The following is a 26,857-nucleotide window of genomic DNA, read 5'->3' as shown; positions in this document are numbered from 1 at the left end:
GTTTGTATAAATTTATACTTGTGCATCCCATTTCCATGAGATAATTTTCCCTAACCTTTTTGTTTCTTTTCCTCTTCCTTAGTATGTTCCTCTTATCTTCATTTTCCATTCTTATTTTACGACCTTTGAGTTTTAACAGAATCACTTGTAGACTATTTAGATTCCTTCTGTGACCCCCGACGATGATAAGGTTCAGAAGGGACACATCTCCATATATTAAAATATAAGCAGTTTATGCTAGTGTGGTATTTTATGATTATTTACACATGTTTACCTTTTATGTTTCTTTTGACTCCTGTCTTTGCCCTTCAAATTTTCTATGCAGCTCTGATCTTCAGGAATGTTCGAAAGTTCTCTAATTAAAGACCCTTATTTTCCCCTATAGGATTATGCTGTTTTTCTTAATATTTTTAATTTATTTTTTAACCCTTACCTTCTGTCAGAATAGATACTAAGAATCAGTTCCAAGGCAGAAGAACATAAGGGATAGACAATTGGGATTAAGTGGCTTGCCCAGGGTCTCACAACTAAGAAGTATCTGAGAGCAGATTTAAACTTTTAACTAGGACTTGCTGTCTCCAGGCCTGGCTCTCTATTTAGCCACCTAACTGCCCCACTATTCTTAATTCTTAATAATATTGTTTTTGGTTGTAAGCCTAGATCCTTTACCTTCTGGAATACCAAATTCTAAGCTCGAAGTTCCTTTGTGGTAGTTGCTGCCAAATCATATGATGTCCTGACTGTAGCTTCTTGGTACTTGAATTTTTTTCTTCCTGGCTACTTGCTGTACTTTTTATTTGTCCTGGAAGATCTAGATTTTTGTTACCAGTTTCTGGGAGTTTTCATTTTGGTGTTTCTTCCAAAAAGTGGCTATTTTCACTTTGCCCTAGAGTTCTAAGAGATGGAGGCAGTTTTCTTTTGTGATTTTTTTTTTAAAATGATGACTGAACCTTTTTTTTGGTCGTGGCTTTCAGGTAGTACAATGGGTCTTCAATTTTCTTTTTTCAATTTGTTTTCTAGGTCAGTTGTTTTTTCTCTGAGATATCTTAACATTTTCTTGTTTTTAGTAGTCATTGTCTCAGTCATTATCTTCTACATCCATTTCTTACAGTGCAGTTATAATAGACATTCTCAAAGAAGTATTGTAATCTAATACAATAAGCACTTATTGAGTACTTAATATGAGCCAAGGCATTGTGCTGAGCACAAAGGATACAAAGAAAAAGCAAAAAAGTCATTTATAACTTCAAAGAGTTTATGTCTGCTGGATGCCACATATAAATTGATTGAATGCAGTACCTAGAGCACTGGTTCTGAAGTTAGAGGGCTTAGGTTTAAATCTTGTCTCTAATTTATGTAAACTTATGGATGTTACTCCCTGGGAATAAGTTTCCCCAATTGTAAAATGAAGGGATTAGACTTGATTACTTCCAAGATTCCTACTAGCTAATGAGAGAATTTAAGAATAGAGATGGTAACAAATAATAGGATCTGGGAAAAGATTCCCATAGGAAGTTAACTTGAAGAGACAAGAGTTATAGAAGGGAGTGTACTCTTAACATTACAAGCCAATCTGTGCAAAAACTTAGAGGTAGGAGATGGAGTGCCAAGTTCAAGGAACAGCAAGTGTCTGGTTTGTCTGGAATTTAGATTATATGATGTACAATAAACTCGGAAGGGAGTTCTGATGTCATATTGTAAGAATTTTTAAATTCCAAATTGAGCAGTTTGCATCTAAAGGCAAAGCAGGAAGAAGCCATGGAAGGTTCTTGAGCAGAGGAATAGTGACATTCAGTAATCATTGTTGTTCTTTAGGAGGATTATTTTGGCAGTTACATGGAGGAGGCTAAATTTAAATGAATCTATTTAAGAAACTGGTGCAGTTTTCCTGATGGGAGATGATGGAAGCCTGAGCTTAGGTATTGTATCATGTTTTGTTTTCCCAGCACCACATTGATCATTGAACTATTGGACTATGACAGCCTGGAACGTGTCCAGAGAAAGGTGACTAGAATGGTGAGGTAATTAAAAATCATTGGTTGAAAGAACTGCAGATGTCTAGTCTGGAGAAGAGAAAACTTAAGGAGCATAGGAAAGTTGCTTTCAAATATCTAAAGGACTATCAGCTGGGGGTGGGGGAAAGGTGAAAACTACAACAGTAAATGAAAAGGCCATGATAAGTGAGGCAAAAATCTAACTACTGCAAAAAACTATTTAAAGCCTCTAGATAATGAAACATATGTTCTTCCTCATGGGATATATGATTACTAGAGCAGAATATTTTTAAAATCTACTGTCAAAGAGCATCTATATAGAATGTTTTTCTTTTTCTTAATTGTTTTTCTTTGTCACAGATGGGTTTATTATGTGAGGACTTGAAATGACTTTGATGTAAAAACAAAGGACATTGATAAAAATACATTTTTAAGGGGTTTGCTTTGTTTTGTTTGGCACTGGCAGGCAGATTTCAAAACAATGAGTGGAAATTACAGTGGCAGATTTTTACTTGAAATAAGGAAAAATTTCATAATAAATGTAGTTATCCAGAAGTGGACTGGTCTACTCTGTAAGTTAGTGAATTACCCATTGGTGGAGATCTTCAGGCTGAGACTGGATGATTACTTCTTGCAGTTGTGGTAGAGAATATTTTTCAAATATATTTTGGCCTAAATGAATAGTGTAACATGGTAGAAATAATATACAATTTAGAATCAGAGTAGCTTCTCCTTAGTCTGTGTATTTATAATCTTAGGAAAAGCCCCTCTCTGATTCTGATTCCTGTAAAAGCAGAGAATTGTATTAAATTAATTAAGATCTATTCTATTTCTAAATCTAAATCCTATGAGTTCTGAGATCTCCTATAACACCCACATTCTCTGATGTGGAGCTTTGGAGTTTTGTGGCATTATGTTGTCAAAAATCCCTGAAGACAGCTTTGTATTTCAATGTTCTAGTTTCTCTGGAGAACACACTTCATTTGAGAGAAATTAATTTGTTTTCAATTATATGTAGAAATAATGTATGACAGTAGTTTTGACGTTTTGTGATTCAGTTTCTCTTTTCCCTCTGCCCCAGTCAGTAGTGTAAGAGGGGAAACTAGACATTTAAGGTATGGTCTCTAGGAATCTGATTAGCTGGATTCCAAATTAAAAGAGACCCAAGTCAGGATGGCTTTTATGGAATTTTATTTATAATTAGGAAGGTTGAAGGTAGGGAAATAGAGAGAGAGAAACTCTGGGCTGGATCAGAGGTCAGGACCAGATAAGAATTTAGAGGCCCCAACAAAGGAGCACAGAGGTTAATTAAATAAGGCTACTAGCCATTAGGCCTTTTACAATTAGAGAGGCAAGAGAGGCTTCCTTGAGGCTAGAGCCTCCAGAAACGCCAAGGGAGGAGAAAGGAAGTCAGCCTAACTTACCCATGTGACAATTCAGAGGGAAGCCTTCTGAGGTCTCAGCAGAGATCCTTCAACACCAAGTTTAAAGTACCAGCTGCCTCCGCAGGAAGTTACCATCATATCTTAAAAGACAGCAGCTTTCATCACTTCCTGCATCCAACTTCAATTTCAAGTGGACAAATGGCAGCCTCAACACTGTTTTAGACTGCCCAAAGGGCAGTCCCTTGTTCTTGATTTGTTACTTATTGTCACCTGTGGGTAACTAATCTTCCCTCCCCACTAAGTTGGGTGGGGTGACATTATTTCTGATGGCTAGAGTCTTAACAATGAATGAGGATGAGCTAATTCCATTTACACAATAGATAGTTTAATATGTTATACCAGTGCTTTCATAAATACATATTTCCATATTCCTTGTTATGCCACATATCACACATAGTAAAAAAATTCAAGAAGGAAATAAAGTGAAAGATGTCATGCTTTGATCTGCAATCAGATGTCAACAGTTCTTTCTGTGGCTGTGGAAAGCTTTTTTTTTTTCTTAATTAACCTGTACCAAGTATTGGTTCCAAAGCAGAAGAATGATAAGGGCTAGTCAGTGGGAGTTAAGTGACTTTCCCAGGAAGTATATGAACTAGGAAGTATATGAGGCCAGATCTTAACTCCGAACTTCACATCTCTAGGCCTGGCTCTTAATCCACTGAGCCACCTAGCTGCCCCTGGAATAGCATTTTTAAACATGAGTCCCTTGGGATTATCTTGGAACTTTGTTTTGCTGATAATAGTTTAGTCCTTCACAATTAATTATTGAATATTTCTGTTACTGTATACATTGTTCTCTTGGTTCTGCTCACTTCACTTTGCATCAGTTCATATAAATTTTTCCAGGTTTTTTTTTAAACTCGTCTTGTTCATCATTTTTTATAATATAATATTACAACCATATACCACAACTTGTTTATCTATTCCCTAATCTATGGATACTCCCTCAGTTTCCAATTCTTTGCCACTACAAGAATTGCTAAAAATATTTTTGTGCAAGTACATCCTTTCCCCCATCTCTGATTTCTTTGGGATACAGACCCAGTAGTGGTATTGCTGGGTCAAAGGGTATGCATAATTTTATGTCCCTTTGAGGATGTTCCATATTGCTTTCTAGAATGGGCGTATCAGTACATAGTTCTACCAATAGTGTCCCAGTTTTCCCATATCACCTCCAATATTTTATTATTTTCCTTTTTTTGGTCATATTAGCCAATCTTATAGGTGTGAGGTAGTATTTCAGGGTATTAATTTGCATTTCTCTAATAGTGATTTAGAGCATTTTTTTCATATGTAGTTTTTTTAAAAGGATTTCCTCTTGAATAAAGCTTTGACTCTTTCCTTGCTCCTAGCAAAAGCAGAAAATAAAGATAATTTCAAAGTATGAAGCCTTTGATCTTCATAGAAATTCTGATTGTTCTTTCCAATCTGAAAGTTGTCTCAAAGCTAAAACATTTTTCCAAAATTTTCTAACTTTATTCTCTCCTTGCATCTGCATATACTGTTCTTACTTGTTTTACATTTGTAATTAATTAATTTAAAAGGTATTTCCCCATGTTTACATGATTCATGTTCTCTCCCTCCCCTTTTCCCTATCCCCTCCTGGAGCTGACAGGTAATTCTACTGGGTTATATACATGTATTATCACTTGATACCTATTTCCATATTATTCATTTTTGTAATAGAGGGATCTTTTAAAACCAAAACCCCAAAACATGCACCCATATAAACGAGTGATAAATCATGTTTTTCTTCTTTGTTTCTACTCCTATGGTTTTTTCTCTAGATGCATACACTATTCTTATTAACCAGTCCAAGGCCCTGTGGATTTTTATAGTCTGGTCTCTTGATACAAACTTCCCTAAAAGGATTCTTTCCCAGCAGTTACTAAGAATTTTGCCTGTCATTTGGGAGGAGTGCGATTGTGCCGAGCAACTCCCTAAAGGAGAGAATAGGTAGGAGGCTGGGGAGAATGATACAGGGAATAATCTTTCCTGGTTTGAATACAAGATCCTGGGAGGACCTCAAGGAAGTGTGCTACCTTACTCCTTCAACAGGTGATGTTGGGGAATTCAGAGGCTAAAGCCCTATTCGTTGCCCTCCACAGTTATTGCCCTGCTCCCATAAATCATACATTTTTATCCTTAACATACATTTATTTTTTTAATTTTTAAATTTAATTTTATTGATTATGAAAATTTCTTCATGATTACATGATTCATATTCTTTCCCTCCATTCCTCCCACCCCCCTCCTATAGTCAACGTGCAGTTCTGCTGGGTTTTACATGCTTAACATACATTTAAACAAAGAAAACTATATGTTTTTTTCAGATATGAAAAATGATTTCCTCATAAGCTTGCTTCCTATGGTAATTGTTCTTTCCTTCTTGGCTGAGGATCTTCCATGGATGGCACCAGCTGAGCTCTCCAAAGGCATCATTTTCCTCATCTATAAAAATGAAGGAGTTGGACTTGGTGATCTTTAAGATCTCTTCCAGCTCTAAGTCTATGATCCTATGATGCTTCCTTAATGGAAAGTAGGTGTTTCTGGATGATGGACATCTGTGGCCTTCAGAATATAGCAATTCTCTTATTTCCTGCATCCTTTCCCTTAGTCAGGTGTAAACAACATACTCTGAAGTCATTCTTCCATTCCTCAAGATTACATCAGCTTTGGTATTTACCTATCATCATTTACCCTTGTTAAATTCTGCTTTCTGACTGGAGGGCTAAAGAACTTCTGCTTAAAGCTTCCTTTTAAAGAGGGCTCACAGCCTATCCATCACTTTATTTCCCTCCAGCTGCCTTCATTGGACTGTCCCATAATATTTTGTAAGTGAGCTTACACTTTAAACCAATGTTCTTTGTCACATCACTGGTTGACAAAATTAGGTGTTTGCTAGTTAAGACAGTTTCTGAGTTTTGTCTTGATGGTGAATGTTTTGCATTGATTAAATAAAGCACAAGGTGTAACAAATAACATATGAGTAGAAATAAAACCTAATTTCAAAGTCTGCATCTAATAATTTAAAATAGTGCACTTAAACTCTGAGTCTTAGTTTCTTCGTATAAGATGTGGAGGATGATAATACTTGTAATATCTACCTCATAAAGTTATAAGAGCATATACATAAAACACTTTGCAGATTTTAAAATGCTGGATAAATCTCTGCCTAGCAGGCATATGGCAGCTGAGTGCAATGCCAGTTCAGAATATAAACTCATTTGCAAATTCATAGTAGATAGTTAAAATATGAGTAGATAATATCATTTCCTAAAACAATGAGAAGTAGTGGAGGGAAAATGAATTTACAAAAGGGCTTCACTTGAGATCTAAGTAAAACCAGTCATTTTAAGAGTTTTGGGATTTAAAACTGAGAGGACAATTGACAAAAAGTAGAAAAGATCTGTCTTGGCTTCTATACTCAATTTTTTGTATCAATGACAGTGGAACCAGTATCCTAACTCTTAACATCTCCATTCTTAGTGTGCTACAGGGAAAAGTAGAAATAGCACTAAAGAACACAAATGTTTAGTCGAAACAGCCCAAGTATTTAGAAAAGGTATTCATGCTGATTTTGAGGTTTTTGACTGATCATTTCTCAAAAGATTTGAAACAGGTAAAACTACAAAATGAATAGAAAAATCATGGATGTTAAAGTGGAAATGGAATGAGCATTTTTTAAACACTTGCTATTTACTAGGGACTGTTCTCTGCACTTTACCAATATTTCATTTAATTCTCACAACAACCCTGGGAAGTAGATACTGTTATTAATCTCATTTTACAATTGAAACTAAGGCAGATAGATTTTAAATGATCCGCCCAATGTTACACAGCCAGCAGGTGTTTGAGGCCCAGTTTGAACTCATTATCTTCCAACTCCACACTAGAACTCTGTGCACTTAACTGCCTAATACTGTTCCAAAAAGGCAACTGAGATGATAACAGCATCTATTTTTTTTTTGTCTTTCTCATCATTAGAAAATCTTCATGAGAATAATTTACAAATATATTGAATGTCCTTGATGAAAATGTGAGAAGATAGGAATAGACATGTTTATGCAAAGGATTTTGGAAATCTTCTAGCAGATCTTTCTTGACTTGTAGGGTTGTTTTTTAATTTGTTTATTTTTTTACTATGCTTAAGTTCTCTTTTTAGAAAGGCAAATCTCTAGTGGAATACCCTATTTGAATTTGAATTCAAATCAAAAAGATTTGAACAGGCTAACTCAGTGAGTCAAAACTGATATGGTAGAACTTAATAAAGATAAGTGTAAAAGTCTACAATTTGAGTAAAAAAATTAATTTTGCAAGTATAGGATGGCCACACAGAAGTCCATGTGAAAAGGAATTTTGGTGAATTTCATGCTCATTTTGAGTCAACAGTATGGTATGACTATATCTATTCATTACATATATCTATAACTAATACACATACATAATGATATTATACACACTCTTTATGTATGTATATATCTAGATCTGTAAGATAGAAATATACCACTGCACTAGACATAGATTTTTGCAAACTCTTCCAATTCAAAAAACCTTAAACACAGTAAAAAAATAAAATAAAGTCCTAAGAGGATCACACAAGAGTTCCAAAATCCTCTGCAAAAACATTCCTGTTCCTATCTCACATTTTCCTCACAAATATTCTCAATGTATTTATGAATTATTTTCATGAAGACTTTCTAGTAGTGAGAAAGCTATAGATATAGCCATATGTAACAAGAATAATAATAATAAAATCTCTTCTAGCCACACTTCATATTCCACATTGGCCATCTTCTTTTATGTACCCTTCCTGAGCTGCCAGACCTCTAAAAACCGTTTTAATTCACTCAGTTCTTGAACTTCTCTTCTGAGGCCCTGTACTTTTTCTTCTTGTTAATAAATTGATAAGAACAAAAATTAAATGAGTTAAATGGCTCACGTTAGCTTTCCTTAGATATTATTCACATTCCACCCTAGCCCCACTTCTTGCCATTGCCATTTGTCCCTCTGCCATATACAGCCAGAATTGGTCATTTTACATTAGACTGCATTTCAAAAGAAGATATCCAGAATAAGGAGAGACTGATCCTGTTATACTCAACCCTGGTAGTTCAATTTTGCTCAGTTCTGAATACTGTATTTTGAGAGTGACCAGGAAGGTGAATACAGACCATGTCATTTAAGCTTGGTTGAAGGAACTGGAAATGGAGCTACAGGTAGAGACAAAAGCCCTTTTTTAATTTACTTTGCTTGCCATAGAGAGCTGAACTAGGCACAATGAGTGGAAATTGCTGAAACATTTTGAAGAGAAACAACTAACTAAGAAAATATCTTTGTGGCAAATTTCTCAAAAGAATCGTATTCAAGATTTGAAAGGAACATTCCCTAATAGATAGAGGGTCAAAAGGGTATGAACAGGCAATTTCAAATGAAGAAATCAAAGCTATCGATAGCCATGTGAAAAAAATGCTCCAAATTACTAATAATCAGAGAAATGCAAATTAAGACAACTTCAAGGTTTTATCTTATATCTTTCAGACTGGCAAAGATTAACAAAAGGAAAAAATGACAATGTTAGTCCAATTCTTCTGAAAGTATTTAGAATTCTGATTTGAGGGAAAAGCTGGTAGACCTGAAAATCATCAGCATAGAGATGAAAACTGAATACATCAAGTTGATGAGATCACCCAGTGTAATAATAGTATAGAGTAGTGATGGGCAAACTATTCCCCACGGGCCAGATCCGGGCCATATTTTGCCCATCACACTGCTTTAAGCAATTTGCTTAATCTGGGCCTGGAAAGACCGTCACCTACTTGTGGGAGATTTTGGGCCCAAGTTGACCTGCAACTCAGGTTGAGATTTAGCAGTCTTTACCAAAATCTCCCACAAGTAGGTGATGGTCTTTCCACAGGATCACTGGTAAATCTGGTGTCTTCTAGTTGTTAGTTGCTGCTTGCCCCAACCACCATGGAGTCTCTGTCAGTGAGCCAGAAACACACTTCCTGCTTCTTCATTCCATCTTGGGATTCTTCAGCCCTTCCTGCTAGGTCCATATTCACTATATATATAAACTAATACCTAAATAATCCTCACAACACTGTGCCCTTCTCCTTCCCCACTGCTGTGTACTTTCCTCTATCATACCATTGCCTGCCCCCATTCTTTCTGCTTCTCTGCTCTCCATGCCATTTGCCTAGGTAATTTGGTTAATAGAGCATTAAGCATATAAATTTACTTTAATAGTATTGACATTTTTATTCCATATGCATGGCCTAGACATGAGCACTGAATAGTCCTCTAAGTTATTTTGAGAACTTTGCAATTGAATGTATAGAAGTATTTTGTTTGCTTTGGTAGATCTTCAAATATGTTATGCGTTTTGTAGTTATTTGGAATGAGATTTCCCTTTCTACTATTGACTCTTAGATTTTGGTATTATCGTATAGAAATGCAGTTTAATTTTGAGAGTTTATTTTATAGATTGCAACTTTGTTAAAGCTGTTGTTTTAGTATCTTTTCTGATGCCCTAAAATTTTCTAAAGAAATCATATCAGCAATAAGAATAGTTTTACTTCCTCCTCATTTATCTTTATTCCTTTAATTGCTTTTTCTTATCGCTACTTTTAGCATTTCTAAAATCATATCAAATGATAATGGAGAAAGTGGATATCCTTGTTTTATTCTTGTATTAGACAGAGTTCTGATGTATTCCCCATTGCATATGATGCTTGCTTTTGATTTTAGATAGATGTTTTTTACAATTTTTTTAAATGGTCCCTTTCTGCCTATACTTTGGAGGATTTTTTTTATTGTTTAATGAGTTGTACTTTTTTAAAGACTTTTTTCTGTATCTCTTGTGTTTTTGAATGTTTTCATTTTATTGGGATTATTTAATCCATTCACATTTAAAATTGGGAGAGTGATGTTTATATTCTCCTCCATTTCTCTCTAATATTGGTAGACATTGATTTTTTTACTCCGCAAATTAAGATTTTCCCATCTTCTTCCCCAATAAGCATAGTACTTTGTCTCTTCAGTTATTTTAGTTTGTTTGTTTTTTTTAAGTCAACCCTATTCCTACCCCACCTATGGATAGATTGTACAATACAAAGAGGGAAAAAGCATGCAAGAAGACTGAGGAGGTAGAAAAAAGTCTGGTTGTGGATAGCTGTATGTATCAAGCAGGGTTTATTTCTGATTGCTAAAGTAATGGAAAGCCATGAGGAGGGTGATACATGATCAGATTTATGTTTTAGGAAAATCATTTTATCAGCTGTTTGGAGGAGGGATTGGAGTAGGAAGAAATCGAGACAGAGAGGTTAAATGGGAGGTCACTGTAGTATACGTTGAGGTAGACTGAAAAGATGATAACCTGGATGATTGCAAGGATCGTTGTACATGCCTTTGACTGTAATGAGAAAGTTTGGAAGAGAAGTAGATTTGGGAACAAGACAGGAGAGAAATTGAATTCTGCTTTGGGCATGCTGAGTTTGAGATGTCTATAGGTTATCCATTTTAAAAAGTCCAACAAGGAGGGGATGTGGCAAAATTGGGACATTAATGCTTTGCTGGTGGAGTTGTGAATTGATCCAGCCATTCTGGATGGCAATTTGGAACTATGCCCAAAAAGTGCTAAAAGATTGCCTGCCCTTTGATCCAGCCATACCATTGCTGGATTTGTACCCCAAACCCTTTTTCATAAGGAAAAAGACTTGTATAAAAATATTTATAGCCACGTTCTTTGTGGTGGTGAAAAACTGGAAAACGAAGGGATGCCCTTCGATTGGGGAATGGATGAACAAATTGTGGTATCTGCTGGTGATGGAATATTATTGTGCTCAAAGGAATAATAAACTGGAGGAATTCCATGTGAACTGGAAAGACCTCCAGGAATTGATGCAGAGTGAAAGGAGCAGAGCCAGAAGAACATTGTACACAGAGACCAATATACTGTGGTAAAATTGAATGTAATAGACTTCTGTACTGGCAGCAATGCAATGACCCAGGACAATTCTGAGGGATTTATGGAAAAGAATGCTACCCACATTCAGAGGAAAAACTACAGAAGTGGAAACACAGAAGAAAAACAACTGCTTGAACACATGGGTTGATGGGGATATGATTGGGGATGTAGACTCTTAATGACTACCCTAGAACAATTATCAATAATATGGAAATAGGTCTTGATCAACGATACATGAAGAAGCCAGTGGAAATGCATATTGGCTAACGGGATGGGGGGGGGCAAGAACATGAATCATGTAACCATGGAAAAAATTTTTCTAAAAAATAAAAAATTTAAATTAAAAAAAAAAATAAAATGTCCAACAAATATTTGGTAATGTGCAGGATTCGAGATCTGGGATTCATTTTCATAGATATGTGTGTGTTTGGAATTCAGGGAGGTGCCATTTAAAAGTATTTTACTAACTTCCTGTGGACACTTGGGGACTTTGAGACTACATTCCCCGTGATCCAGTGGGTTTCTGGTTTTTGGATGTGGGGACATCTCTGACGTCCCCAAACATATAGGGCAGCTTAAATTCGGAGGGCGGCCAGGAGACGGCCTCTTGGTTACCTGAGTAGGCCGGCTGGCATATGAGAGAGACAGGATGGGCACTGGTGGTAAATTTAAAAGATAGTCAGGCGCGGGCATATATATTTTACCAACATGGCCATGGCAATTAAAATATTAATTTCTCTTATAACATCAGTCTTTAACATTTTTAATCGTAACATATGGTAATTGAACACATTGCAGCTGAAATCACCAAGTAAGATAGTTTAGAGAGGAGAAATTTTTCAAGGCCAAAAACCTTGGGATACACACAATTAGTGGCACACATGATGAATCAGCAAAGGAGATTGAAAAAAAGGGATTGGGCAAGAACAATCAGTAGTGTCCCAGAAACTGAGAGAAAATTTGTAAAGATTAAGTTTCATTTGAGTGATAAAATTGGAAGCCATATTGCAGAAAGTTAAGAAAAATGTGAAAGGAAAATTGGACTCATGGATTCTAGTCTTTTTGTAGATGCCATGGCTGATCGTTATCCTTAATACAAGAGCACCAAAATGACATCACTGATGATGTCTTTTGACTTGCATATAAATTCGATTCAAGTGAGGCAAAGTTACACTTCAACCTTACACTCTCCTCCAAAGTCATTCAAATCCAGTGCCCGACAAATGTCAAAGATGCCTGGTGTTGGCTTAGGACACAGTGAAAGACCTTGGCTTCTTCAATGTCTAACCAAGCTCTAAACATTCCACAGAACCTACTTCCTCAGCCATCTATGACCATAGGAACAAATTATCCTTATCTGCCCCTTCTACTAAGAGGAGTCTTCACATGCTTGGGGGTATATGTCCTCCTAATTCACTGAAGGGTTTGAGACCTGTTGATTATCCTCAATCTAGTTTAGTCCACCTACCTAGAAGGATTACTGGGGTGTGGCCACTGTATATACCAGTGATGGGCAAACTATGGCTCGGGGGCCACATACAGGCCCCTGAAATGTTCTATCCAGCACATGACATTATTCCTAATTTGATGAATGATGAATACAATGAATAGGATACAATACAACGAAACTTTGAAAGAGTTATCCTAGAAACAGACTGACAGATGAGCATTTCCTTTTCTTTGGCCACCTCTTTAAAAAGTTTGCCCATCACTGGTATATACTATAGCTTCTTGGAACCACAGGTGAGAGCTGGCAGGTGTACCCCAAAGGTGGATGAGCAGCTCTGAAAAGAGTTCAGCAAGCTTATTAGTCTTCCCTAATATACTTTGTACACCCCTATAGTTATACATTCAAGACCCTTTATACTCCAACTTCAACCTTTATATTGTTCTCCACATATTCTATATTGCAGCTAAACTGAGCTACTCACATCATCTTATACCCTTTTGCCTCCATACCTCTGCTCATGGTGTATAACCTATGTCTAAAACTCCTTTGTTCTAGTCTTTAATGTTATATGAAAACTCATCTACTATCTAAAGCCCAAAGCCTCCATTCCTGGAGTGTTCTCCCTTCTCTGCTTCAATTACTGACCTCCTTGGATTTCTTTAATAAATAAATCCTACCTTCTACAGGAAGCTTTTCCTAATCCCTCTTAATTCCAGTGGCTTCCCTTTGTTAATTTTCCTATTTATTCTGTATATAACTTGCTTTGCATATACTTATTTGCGTATTATGTCCTCATTAGATTGTGCTTTTCTTGAGAACAGGTATTGTCTTATACCTTTTTGTATCCCCAGCACCTGGCACTGTGCCTGGCACATAGTAGATACTTAATGTTTATTGATTGATTGAAATCTAGTGATACCTCCTCCAAAGCTTTTATCTTTCCTCCTACTCATTAATGACTGACTCATACATCTTTGTATTCCTTAAACTTACATTGCATTTTGCTTGTTTTTCCCTGATACACTTCTTGTACTATAAGAATTTAGGTGTCACTTCCCTTATAGAATTGCAATAACAAGTACCTCTTGATTTTAATTAAACCTTTTATATCTCTTTGGATCAGACTCAATGTTTGCTAAGTGTTAATAATTTATATTTGTATTTATGTAAGTATTTAAAAACATACTGATTAATAAATCTGTGTTAAACCCAAGTGCTACATAATACTTGTTTAAAATTGATTTAACATTAATATGCTTTGTACAGATTAATTGGAGGATTATAAAACTAAATTGTTAAAGAATCTGCAATAGAATTATGATTGAGAACTTATAAAATCATTACACATTTCTAAGAAAATGATTCCATCAGTTTTATTGATCTATTTAAATCTACCTAAATTTTAAACACATACCTAAATTGGTCTGCTAATTTAATTTTAAATTTGTTTTTGTTCAGCAAATTCCAGTCCTCATTTTTAATATATATTACAGCTAGGTCCCAATTAATGCATTAATGAATCACATAAAAAGTTGTATGTATTTGAATTCACAGTATTCAAAGTTATAATTATGAAAAATTAATGATAATTGGTTCTGGCCCTATGGAAATAATACATTGCAAATCAAAATAATATGAACACTTCACCAGATTCATTATTTATATAAATCAGGACCTAATTATGCACTGAAAAGTGATAACTTTTTCTGTTGTGACAACTAACTACTGAAATTTTCAAAACTTTACAGTCCTTTATTTCAGTCATACTAATTATGCTATATATTTGCATTGTTTCTGGGAATGCTTTTAGTGTTAAAACTACATACAGTATTTTTCTTCAAAAATAGAATAATAAAGTTTGAATTAGAAGGAGCCTAAATATATAGAAAAACATTCAGGTCTCAAGAGATATTTCAGTGATTTACTCAAAGTTAATAGCTACTAACCTGACTACAGTTATATTGGTTTAGATGTTCAGATGCATTGTTTGTTCGCTTTGTTAAAGATTTTTTTCTATGTTAATTTCTAAAAATGAAATTTGATTGCTTTCTGTCCTTTTAAATCTTTAATTCCTTTTTTCTTGTTATAATTTTCCAAAGAACGTCTCTTAACTTTTGTCTTTTTTTTTTCACAGACTGAGAGACTGTCTTAAAGTTCAACAAATGTATTCCATACTTGAAATCTGCTGCTTTCTTCTACCACCACCTCCTTTAGAGATCTGATTTCTTAAATAAGAGGTAAAGTAATATAAAGTTAATTTTAAGTTAAAATGTATGTTTAAGATATAATTTATATGGATTACCATGCCATTTTAGGACTTTAAGAATTTTTGGTAATCTGAAGGGTGACTGCTTATTAAATAATTTTATTTGAGCTTTCTTAGAAAAATAGCACCTTAATTCAAACAGTAGCAGTCAATCATGACTTTTCAATAATTGATTAATATCCCTTTTAGTAGTTGCATTTCATAGAAGGAAATTTTTTCCCTAAATTTTTATTTTAAGACATTCTAGATATTGAAAAGTTGTTGAATCTTTACTGACAAAAGAACACAATAATATTTATTTACTTCTGTTGCTGTTGTAAATTTTTTGGTGCTTTTGCAATTTTAAACAACAAAAGGTTTGAGTACTTGTGCGTCATGTTTTTTAAGTATAAATTTTATTTTGACTTCTCTTTTATTTATTTGTTTGTTTTTAGAGTTTGAATTTTTTAATTTTTTATTTAGAATATTTTTCCATGGTTACATGATTCATGATTTTCCACCCCTCTTCCCTCTCTGTTCCCAAAGCTGACCAGCAATTCCACTGGGTTATACATGTATCATTGTTCAAAACCTATTTCCATATTATTCATTCTTGCAATAGAGTGATCTTTTAAAGCCAAAACCCCAACCATATCCCCATCGAACCACGTGATTCACCATATGTTTTTCTTCTAGGTTTTTACTCCCACAATTCTTTTTCTGGATGTGGATAGCATTCTTTCTCATAAAACCTTCAGAATTGTTTTTTGACTTTTCTTAACAAATGTAGATACTCAAATATGTAAATAAGGACAAAAAAGAAATGAGGAAAAATAAACATATAAAGTAAAACAAACAGAAAACCCCAAGAAATCTTAAATGATTGTCTCTCTTAACTTCCTTTATTTACTCAGGGGTCGGCAACGTATGGCTCTCTCTGCAGGAGCCATAAAGTCAATTTTTTTTTTCAGGAGCTGTTACAGGAGCGCGCACTGTGAGCACTGTACGGCTCTCACGAAATTACATTTTAAAAAATGTGGCGTTTATGGCTTTCACAGCCCAAAAGGTTGCCGACCTCTGATTTACTGATCATTAATCTCATTTTAAAAGATATATGTTACCTTTAAGTAGTAACCACCATTTCATCCTTGTTTTCTTGATTCTTTTTCTTAACCTTCTCTTCCTATGTGTATACCATTAATTTGTTGCTATTACCATTAACTGCAGTTGTTTTATATTTTTTGGTTCCTACTTTATTCGTTTAGCCATCACTTAATATGAGTTGTCTGATATTCACTTGAAGTATTCTTAATCATTGTTTTTTTATTGAACAGTAATACATTACATTATATTTCTTGATTTGCCCTATACTGGACTATTATTTTTTTCCATTATAAATAGTGCTGCTAGAAATATTTTGTACATTTTTACCCCCAGTCAATAACTACCTTAGCAGGATAGTATCTGTAATAGACTACTAGATCATGGGGTATGGATATATTTGTAATTCCTTACTTTACAATAATTTATTTCTTTTCAAAAATGTTAGATCAACTCTTAGCTTTAACAATAGTGGAATTTTGTATGCCAGCACTGAGTTTTTAATAACATTTTTCCCAGTGTTTTGTGGTTCTAGGTTTATTGAATATTAGAATATTATGCACAGTTGGGGACATTTAGGTGGTACATTGGATAGAACATAGGACCCTACTCAGGAAGACCTAAATACAAATTCAGCCTTAGATACTTAATAGCTATGTGATCCTGGGACAAGTCTGCTAAACTAAACTGACTCAGATTCTGCATCTTCCTCACAGGTGTTGCACTGAGGATCAAATGTGATCTCTTTTCTCCTTTCCTCTTTCTTTTTGATTTTAACTTAATTTCTTACCTTTCACAATGATCTATAAGTATTTTTTTTGGATATGTTTTCTTGTAAACAATATAAATTTTAGTCTTTCCTTTATATTCATTTTGTAATCCATTTTATTTGAATAAGTCAATTGAATCAATAATCTTCACATTTTTAGTTGTCAAATTAGGGTTTTTTTAGTATTGTTCTTGGCTATAATCTTTTGTTAGTATGAGGTCTGTCTTATTTCCCTTCATTCTAATTTTTGTCATAAATAATCAAACTGAGACTCTTCACACAACCCTAGACAGAATTTAGATCTAGAACTTTTTTTTTCCAGACCAAAGTCAAGTTTTGATTGGTTCAAATTGCCATTGCAACTTCTCTTTGTTTCAACCTTTCTTTCCTTCCCTCTTGTTTGCAATTGGGGTATTCCAACCTACTCCCTTAATACTCTTTCTTTTCCCTTTCTGGTGAAAATTATTTTAAAGATTAATCACTCCTTTGCTTTATGAAGTCTAAAATAATAGCATTTTCTTCATTATCATCCCCGCCTTTGCTTAAAAAATGTTGTCTGAAGGGGGAAGCTGGGTGGCTCAGTGGATTGAGAGTCAGGCCTAGAGACGGGAAGTCCTAAGTTCAAATCTGGCCTCAGACACTTCCTAGCTGTGTGACTCTAGGCAAGTCACTTAACCCTCATTGCCTAGCCCTTACCACTCTTCTGCATTGGAGCCAATACATAGTATTGACTTCAAGGCAGAAGGTAAGGGTTTTATTTTTTTTTTTAATGTTGTCTGAATATTGTTTAATGTATTGATCTCTTTCTCATACTCTCTTCATTCCATTCTTGCTGAGAGTTCAGCAATAGAGTCAAAACCCTTATTGCTTTGTTTCTGTCATGTAATCCTTGGAGCCTGTTTTACTATAGCTAGGAAATAAGAATAGTTTAAACATTTTAAAATACAATAAGTATTTTTTCTTTTTTTAAAAGAAGAAACATTCTTAGGCCATGGGCTATCACCCTATGTAATATAGTGGACAGGGGGCTAGACTTGATATAAAAAAACCTTAATTTCACCTCTGATGTTCATTAACCTTAATTTTGTGTCTTTTAGCCTCAGTTTCTTTATCTGTAAAATGGGAATAGTGTCTGCAGTATACAATGTTGTCAGAATGCTTAAGTAACATTAAACACGAAAGCAATTAAGTGTGAAATAATTTTTTTATTTGTATTTAAATGAGGACACCAGGCTTCGAGGCTTTGATTTTAATAATAAGAAATCCCAAGGGCATTAGTAAACCTTTCTGTATCTCTGTTTGAGAATAATAATACTTTGATACACTACTTCACAGATTTGCGAGGAAAGAATTTGATCAACATACAAATAACATACAAGTGTGAACAGCTATTTTTTGTTTTTATGTGTAGTTGAATGTTACAAGCATCACAGCAGCAAAAGGTACATAATACTGAGTTGATTTATTTAATTGGGACCTATGATTTCATAGGTGTAGGGAGCTCTCAGTGAGGAAATTCCCTCCCTCTTATTGCAGGTAGGCATCTGTTCTTTGGTTTACAGTTGAGAGATTAAGTGACTTTCCCAGAGTCACATATTCTTTATTTGTCAGGACACTGAATTGATTTAATTTTTTAAATTTTTAAATTTTTAATTTTTTTAAACCCTTAACTTCTTTGTATTGGCTCCTAGGTGGAAGAGTGGTAAGGGTGGGCAATGGGGGTCAAGTGACTTGCCCAGAGTCACACAGCTGGGAAGTGTCTGAGGCCGAGGACATTGAATTGAATTTAGAAATTCATTTATCTAACAAATTCTCGTTGAGAACATACTGTATCTAAGATATTGTGCTAGTCTCTATTAACAGAGTTTGAAAAATTTCAGAAGCATCATTACTGCTGGTTGCCTTATATTTTACTTTGATGCTGATTTTGATCAACTTTAATTAGCACTTCTATCCCTTGTGTAATAAGGGAGCTGGTGGTACAAGTGAGTCACCTGGGCCAGGGAGCTTGTAACTACTGTAGCTGGTGATTTGAGACTGCCAGGGATGTGTAGCCTGAGCTGTGATGCCCAGTCAGTCTCCCTACTATCTGTAAGCTCCTTTAAGGTGGAGAGTGAGGAGCTCTTCCCTGCTGGAGTGAAAGCAGAACTCAACAGGAAGTGAAGCTCACATACTTCCTGAATAAAATGGATGCTTGCCCAGTACTTTCTTTAGAGTCAAGTGGTTGCTATTCTCCCCTCTCCTCAGCCCCTTAGCCCAGGATGATGTTATAAATAACTACTGAAGCTCCCAGTTTCAGGCCAAGGGTTTATTTAAACACAGAAGGGAAAACTGAGGAAAGAAGGGTTTAGGGTCTGGAGAAGCTGTTGCTAAGGGCAACTGACCAGTGTTGGCAATGGACCCAGAAGGTAAGGTCAGGTTGAGGGAACCAGCCTTCAGCCAGAGATAGTTTGACACTGCCCTGATGTCGTGTGGTCCACAAACTAGCCAGATATAGTTGATGAATTGGTTTAGGGGTGTCCCTGTTGCTAGACTGACCTAATCTAATTTCTTACCCATGTTCCACAACCCAAACCTCCCTTCAACTTCCCTTCCCCCTCCCAGGATCCCCAAGGGGAAGTCAGGGGTAGCTGGGTGTCTGGGTGAGGTCAGGGAAATCAGAACCCCCAGATTGGTTCTGCAGGAGTATTTATAGTCCCAACTCAAACTGTCATGTCTTGGGACTGGCACCTGCCGGGCCAAAGTTCTGTTCTCCTAACTGACAGGATTGCCTAGGGTAATTTTGCAAATGGAAGAGATCTTGCATAAATCCTGCATTACACTTGTCTAGTGTTATAGTAATGTTTTATTAATCTCATCCTTCTGTAAGAGGGAAAAGGGGTTTTTTGATTGGATATATTAATATTTAAATGTGTGGTTGCCAAGGAATTGAATAAATACCAATTCCTAAAATAATTTATTTACAAAATATAGGAGAGAGTGGAAGTAGAGAGATGAGAAGAGGGTAGAGTAAGAGATCTAACATAATGAACTAGATTTGTATTCAAGTCTGGGTTTTACTCTAGTAGGGCTTCAGAGGCCCATCTGGAGAGCCTAAAAGTCAATTAACAAGGGGTTTAGTCACGAAGGCTTCTCCCAATCAAGGGCCCCTCCGGAGGCTAAGGTAGTCAGCCTTCTTCACTCACCACGTGTAGTTCTAAGGGAAAGATTTAAGAACAGTCTCACCAAGGTCTCAGGGTCCCAGCCATAGTTCTTCCACGTCCAAGTTACAAACAAGAACAGGTCCTTTAGGTCCAAGGTACGAAGGAGAAGAAAGAAGCTGAACTCACTGAACTCTCTTTTAAAGGGGCTCCTTATGCATCACTTCCTGTGCCTTCCTCCTAGTTTACGTGTCCAATCACAACAGATGCTTTTCTTAGGACTGCCCAGGAGGCAGTCAGTAAATTTTGATTTGTCACTCACTCTAGCACATGTGGGTCACAGACCTCCCAACTTGTGAATTAAGTGGGGATGTTCTCACCCTTGGTGATTAGATTAAGGATGGGAAGGGCAGATTTAATTTCATTATCACACTTCTGAATAATCAAGCAGATAATTCAGTATAGATGGATTAAGATTCTTTTTTAAAAATATATTTTTATTTTATTATATTTCCCTAATTAATTGTAAAAAACCTTTTTTAACATTCTTTTTATTTTTAAACTCTTGCCTTCCGTCTTAAAATCAATACTGTTTATTGGTTCCAAGGCAGAAGAGTGGGAAGAGTTAGGCAATGGAGGTTAAGTGTCTTGACCAGGGTCACACATCTGGGAAATATTTGAGGCCAGATTTGAACCTAGGACCTCCCGTCTGTAGGCCTGGCTCTAAATCCACCGAGCTACCCAGCTGCCCCTTTAACATTCATTTTTAAAAATTCAAGTTCCAAATTCTCTCTCTCCCTGCCCACTAGTCCCTTTGAGGAGGCAAGCAATTTTATATTGATTATACATGTGAAGTCATGCAAAACATATTTCCATATTAACCATGTTGTCTTAAGCTTCTTATAATTTACACTAGCATTCTATGAAAATTTATGTAATAGCCATGTATATTATATATGATAAAGCTTTATTTAGCTCAAACATATTCTTTAACCACGTCAGATTATAAATGAATTTATTGTACCTTAATAGTCGCTTTAGATCACTATACTTCTAGTCCTTATGAAAGAACTTTATTGTTTGTGCTTCTCACCTAGGATAATTATTGGGAGACATTCTGGTGGAACCAGGTGTCTTCATGCTACCTTAGAGGCATACCTCATTTTTTACACTTCACTTTATTGTGCTTTGGAAATAAATCTGTGTGTATTCTTAACAAATTGAAGGTTTGTGGCAACCCTGCATCAAGGAAATCTCTTGGTACCATTTTTCTAATAGTGTATGTTCACATCATGTTTCTGAGTCACATTTTGGCAATTCTTGCAATATTTCAAACTTTTTCATCATCATCATCATCATCATTATTATTATTATTACTATATCTGTTATTGTGATCAGTGAGTTCTGATGTTATTATTATAATTGTAATTGTTTTGGGGCACCATGAACTATAACCATATGATATAGCAAATTTAATAAATATTTTTTGTGTGACAGCTCTATGGGCTGGCTCTTCCCCTATCTTCCTCTATTTGGCCTCTCTATTTCCTGAGACACAATGATATTGAAGAATATCACATCAACTTAATAAAGCACCTACAGGGTTTGCAAGGATTGACTCCATTTTGAAAGTTCTGTTGTTGTGTAAAATGCTATCAAACTGTATCACATGCTACAGAGAAATCTTTTGGAAAAGAAGTGTCAATCCATGTGGTAGACTTCATTGTTGTCTTATTTTAAGATAGCTTTCAGCAACCACTGCCCTGATCAGTCATCAGCCATCAACACCAAGGCAAGACCCTACATCAGCAAAAAAATTACAATTCACTGAAGGCTTGGATGATGGTTAGCATTTTTTAGCAATAAAGTATTTTTTAGTTAAGGTATGTACTTTTTTTTGACATAATATTATTGTACATTTAATAATCTATATAAACTCTAACTTTTATATGCACTGGGAAACCAAAAAATTATTGTGACTCACTTTATTGCGATATTTGCTTTATTGCTATGGCCTGGAACTGAAACCACAATATCTCTGAGGTATGCCTCTACTTACTTAAATTTATCAATTATCTCATTTATCACATAGTGATCTTAACTCCTAGATGATGCAAATAACATTTACCATTTTAGTCAAAGTAGATTTGTTTTATTTGTTTTGGTTTTTTTAGATTTATCTTGAAATGCTTGATTTTATCATGAAAAAAATTTTTTTATTGCCATAGCCCTGTCATATAAAGGGAACATTCTATACTCATAATTGAAGATTTGGTTGTCCTGGTTTCAAAAACCATGTCTGTAATAGCAAGTATAAGAGGATTGAAAGTTTTAGATACTTAGATTTAGTTATCAGCCTTCTGTTCTAAGGTAAAAGACTACATCTTTATAGATTGCCTGTGCTACATATTTTTGTTTAAAGTCTATGAAAGATTGTTTTATAAGTGACATCAATATGAGGAAAATTAACATTTCCTAATTGATGCTAGCAAGAACATTTGAAACCATTCCTATGATATTATAAACAGATAAGTTTATTTGTGAAATCATAAAACCAAAGGTTGGTGATGTTAATAATTATAATTCCAAAAGATCAAATTTTAAATTCCCTTTATTTGAGGTGACAAGGGGGTAGAATTTGGTAAATGAATAAGATTCTCATTAATTGCATTAAAATTATGACTTCAAGAAAGATGAGTGAGCAGCAGCTAGGTAGCACAATGAATATAGAGCCCCAGGCCTGGAGACAAGAGGACCTGGGTTCAAATGTGACTTCAGATACTTCCTAGCTGTATTGCCCTGGGTAGGTCACTTAACCCTGATTGCCTTAATCTTACGTTAGAACTAATACTAAGATAGAAGGTAAGGAAAAGATTACAGAGACAGAGATCGAGAGAGAGACAGAGACAGAGAAGGAAAGAAAGGGGGAAGGGAAGGAGAGTTGACAGAAACTAGTGAATTAGATCCTAATAAAAGTCACTGCAAAAAATCCTTTAATCATTCCTTCTCTCCACTCCCATCCTTAATTAAAACTTAACAAGGAAATGTCAGCTACAGTTATTTTCCCTGGAGTGTGTGCAAAGGTAGAATAAATGTAGAAGAATATGAAGAAACACAGCAACAACTGCAATGTCCACAACAGAAAACAGATTTGCCTCTCCTAACAGCAACAACTGTAGACTATTGTTTCTCTTTATTAGAATACAAGTAATTTTCAGCTGAGCAGGCCCATTAATACTATAATATAGATGTGTCAGAGAGTAATCTTAAATTTAAGAACATATTTCTGTTAAGATTTTGATTTCATTGGTCACCCTGCTTCAGCTCTCTTCCCAATGCCAATCTATCCCCCTATTGGGCTGCCAGTGATTTTAGTGTGGGCCTTACTGTGTCATTCTCATGCTCAATGAATCTCAATCTAAGATCAGCTATAAATTACTCTGTTTTGCATTTAAAGTTTTTCACAACCAGCCCTATTACACCCCATGCATGGTCCAGCTAACTTGACCTTTTTGTTGCTCCTCACATAAACCACTTCACCTTCTGTCTTTATGCTTTCATCTTGGCCATCCTCTTATATCTAATGTGCATTTTTTTTTTTCTGCCTGTTGGAATCCTTGGATTTCTTTTACAATTCAATTTAGGTACCATCTCCTGCCTGAGGCCTTCCCCCTTCTGCCCACTAATAGATCTGCCCAGCTATTAGCATTTTCTCCCCTCAAGGTTACCATATATTTGTTTTGTATAAATCCGTACATGTTTATGTTATCTCCTTCATTTGAATGTATGCTGCTAAAAGAACAGGAGCAATTTAAATTATTCTTTGTATCCCCAGAGTTTAACATATAGTAAAGACTTTAAAAATATTTTTTGGTTTATTTACTTTAAAAAAAAAACCAATGTTATGAAGATGGAGTAATGAAAAGATAAAAGAACATCTAAATATGTCTGTCCTTGCTTCTTCGAAGCTTTCTTTTAAAAACTTTAGAAATGGGGGCAGCTGGGTAGTAGTTCAGTGGATTGAGACCCAGACCTAGAGACAGGAGGTCCTGGGTTCAAATATGGCCCCAGACACTTCCTAGCTATATGACCCTGGGAAAGTCACTTAACCCTCATTGCCTCACCCTTACCACTCTTCTGCCTTGGAGCCAATACACAGTATTTATTCTAAGGGTTTTTAAAAAGTAAATAATAAAACCAGAAATTCCTGGGAGGAAATAGGAATCCCTAGGAACAATATGAAGAAAAAATTAAAACTTACCTAAATAGATAATGATCAAGTCAAAGAAAACAGTCATAATAAAGAAATTCTTTTCTATAAGACAATCAGAGGACAAAAGTACTAGAGAAATACAAACTAAAATAAGTACTATAGGTGTTGACTTCTCTCTTGGATCCTTTCTCCTCCTATTTTCCCTTTCTATAATCCTTTAGAATCTTTCAGAATCTTCCCCGTTAGAATGGAATCTCTTTGAGGGAAGGGCAAAGAGTGTCTTGTTTGTTTCAATTTTTTATTTAAAACACGTATCATTCATCTTAGAATCAATACTGTGTAATTGATTCTAAGGTAGAAGAATGGTAAGGAGTAAGCAGTGGGGGTTAAGTGACTCGCCCAGGGTCATACATCTAGGAAATGTCTGAGGCCAGATTTGAACCTGTATCTCCTGTCTCTAAGCCTAGCTCTCAATTCACTGAGCCACTTTGCTGCCCAGTCTTGTTTGCTTTAATAAGTATCCCTAATCCTTGACACAGTGCCTGGAACATAGTAAGCATTAACAAATGTTTTTATTTACGTAAATAAATATAAAACATATATGAAATATAAAAAGTAATTGGGGAAAGGGGTTGAAATCTCTTAAAAATGAAAGAATCTTGAATTGAAAGTAGCCCATCTATGAAGTGAGCTAGAGCTTCCAAGAAGTAAAGGTGAGAGTCAGAGGGAGAAAAGACAGCTTTGTGAAAATGAATGAATGAAGTCTTTATTAAGTACTTACTATATGCAGAGCACTTTGCTGGGTACTAAAGATACAAATAGGCCTGCTTCCAAGGATTTCACAGTTTATTGGGGAGAGATAGCTATTCAGTCAACTAGCAATTAATATGTTTTCTATACAAAGAAAAGCAAAACAAAAATAAAAAACAGTCGCTACTCTCAAGGATTTTACAACCTAACAGGGGAAACATCATGCAAATAGCTATGTCTTAAAAACCTATATATAGAATAAATTAGATGGAAGACACTATGATGGAGGACTTGGAAGGGCCTTTTGTATGAGGTGGAACTTTAGTTGAGGCTTGAAGTAAACCAGGAGAGTGGAGATGAAGAGGCAGAGAATTCTAGGCACAAAGTTAAGCCAGTGAAAACTCAGAATAAGGAAATGGAGAATAATGTTGGAAGGTACAGCAAGGTGACTAGTGTCACTGAATCACAGAATGCATAAGGTAGAGTAAATTGTAAGAATAGGAAGGAGCCAGATTATTAAAGGACATTAAAAGCCAATCAGGATTTTATATATGATTCTTGGCAATGTGGGGAGCAACTAGAGTTAATTGCATAGTGGGATGATACAGTCAGACCTATGCTTTAGGAAAGATCAGTTTGACATCTAAGTCAGGAAAGAGTCTTGTTTGTTGCAGGGAAACCTATAAACAGGCTAATGGAATAGTCCAAGTTGGTAAGATAAGAGCCTTCCTGCATCAGATAGTGGTATTTTCAGAAGAGAGGAGGAGGTATATATAAGATATGTTGCAAAGATAACTGAAAAAAAACAATATTGCCTTGACAAACATCACTAATAATATAACCAACACACACACTAAGGTTGCTGAACTCCATTGCAATAGTTTGATCAATTGCTTGTGTATAATATTGTTTCTATGTACCTGGCTGCCTTCTATTGTCTTACCTAGTGTTTTGTCTTTTTATTATAGGGCCAAGTTATTAGTTATTAGGCAAACACATTAGCCTCACAAGATCACTAACTTGAACGAACCATCAGTCACTCTGGTATTTATACAGGTGTTCTAAAAGTTGTATAGTTTTAAGCATTAATAGTTATAAAAGTATGAATTCTACAAATTAAAAAAATTTAAATGTTAATTATTTTGAAAAGCTTAATATTAATATGTTTCTTATTAAAATTAAAACTCAACCTTGTTACATATCACTAGTCACCTTTGTAAAAATTGTTCAGCTGCTACTTAGTGATTAGAAAGATGCTTTTGTAATACTAGTCTTAAAATCATCCACAGAATAAATTTTTGATACATACTTGACATTATTGATGTGACCCACAAGAAATCTACTGGATATAGATCAGGCAACCAAGCAAGAAGACCTCTCCTACCAGCCTACCTATTTTAGAAAGTATCATCCAGAAGTTGTCATTCATGTGACATTTATAATGATGGTTCTCTGTCTTGTTATAATTAAAACTTGCTTATTCAGAATTTATTGGACTATGCTATTGTAAAACAAATTTAAATAATTAAACTTTCAAATAATTTTTGTAAGATTGTAGCATTTTTACTTCTGAACTTAATACTTAAAACTGCACAAAGACTTCTGGAAGATTCTACATATTAGTGTGTTTATTGTAAAGGTATTGTAGATTTATAGTTGCACTATGCGTTACTTTCTTCATTATTTGTATTCATTTTTTTTAAACCCTTAACTTCTTTGTATCGGCTCCTAGGTGGAAGAGTGGTAAGGGTGGGCAATGGGGGTCAAGTGACTTGCCCAGG

General features: G+C 35.2%; 1 protein-coding gene across 1 annotated transcript in view; it reads left to right on the top strand.

The window, feature by feature from the left end:
• FAM126B (family with sequence similarity 126 member B) overlaps positions 1 to 26,857 on the top strand; it is a 71,777-nt gene that overhangs the window by 6,441 nt on the left and 38,479 nt on the right. Inside the window, exon 3 of the mRNA XM_044670635.1 lies at positions 14,993 to 15,095. The gene's annotated coding sequence lies outside the window, so the exon portion shown is untranslated. The remainder of the gene's footprint in view (positions 1 to 14,992; positions 15,096 to 26,857) is intronic.

The sequence above is a fragment of the Gracilinanus agilis genome, chromosome 3 (assembly GCF_016433145.1).
Source record: "Gracilinanus agilis isolate LMUSP501 chromosome 3, AgileGrace, whole genome shotgun sequence".
NCBI classification, from domain to species: Eukaryota; Metazoa; Chordata; class Mammalia; order Didelphimorphia; family Didelphidae; genus Gracilinanus; species Gracilinanus agilis.
The sequence above is the reverse complement of the archived record's forward strand: the minus strand, read 5'-3'. Positions and strand labels throughout refer to the sequence as shown.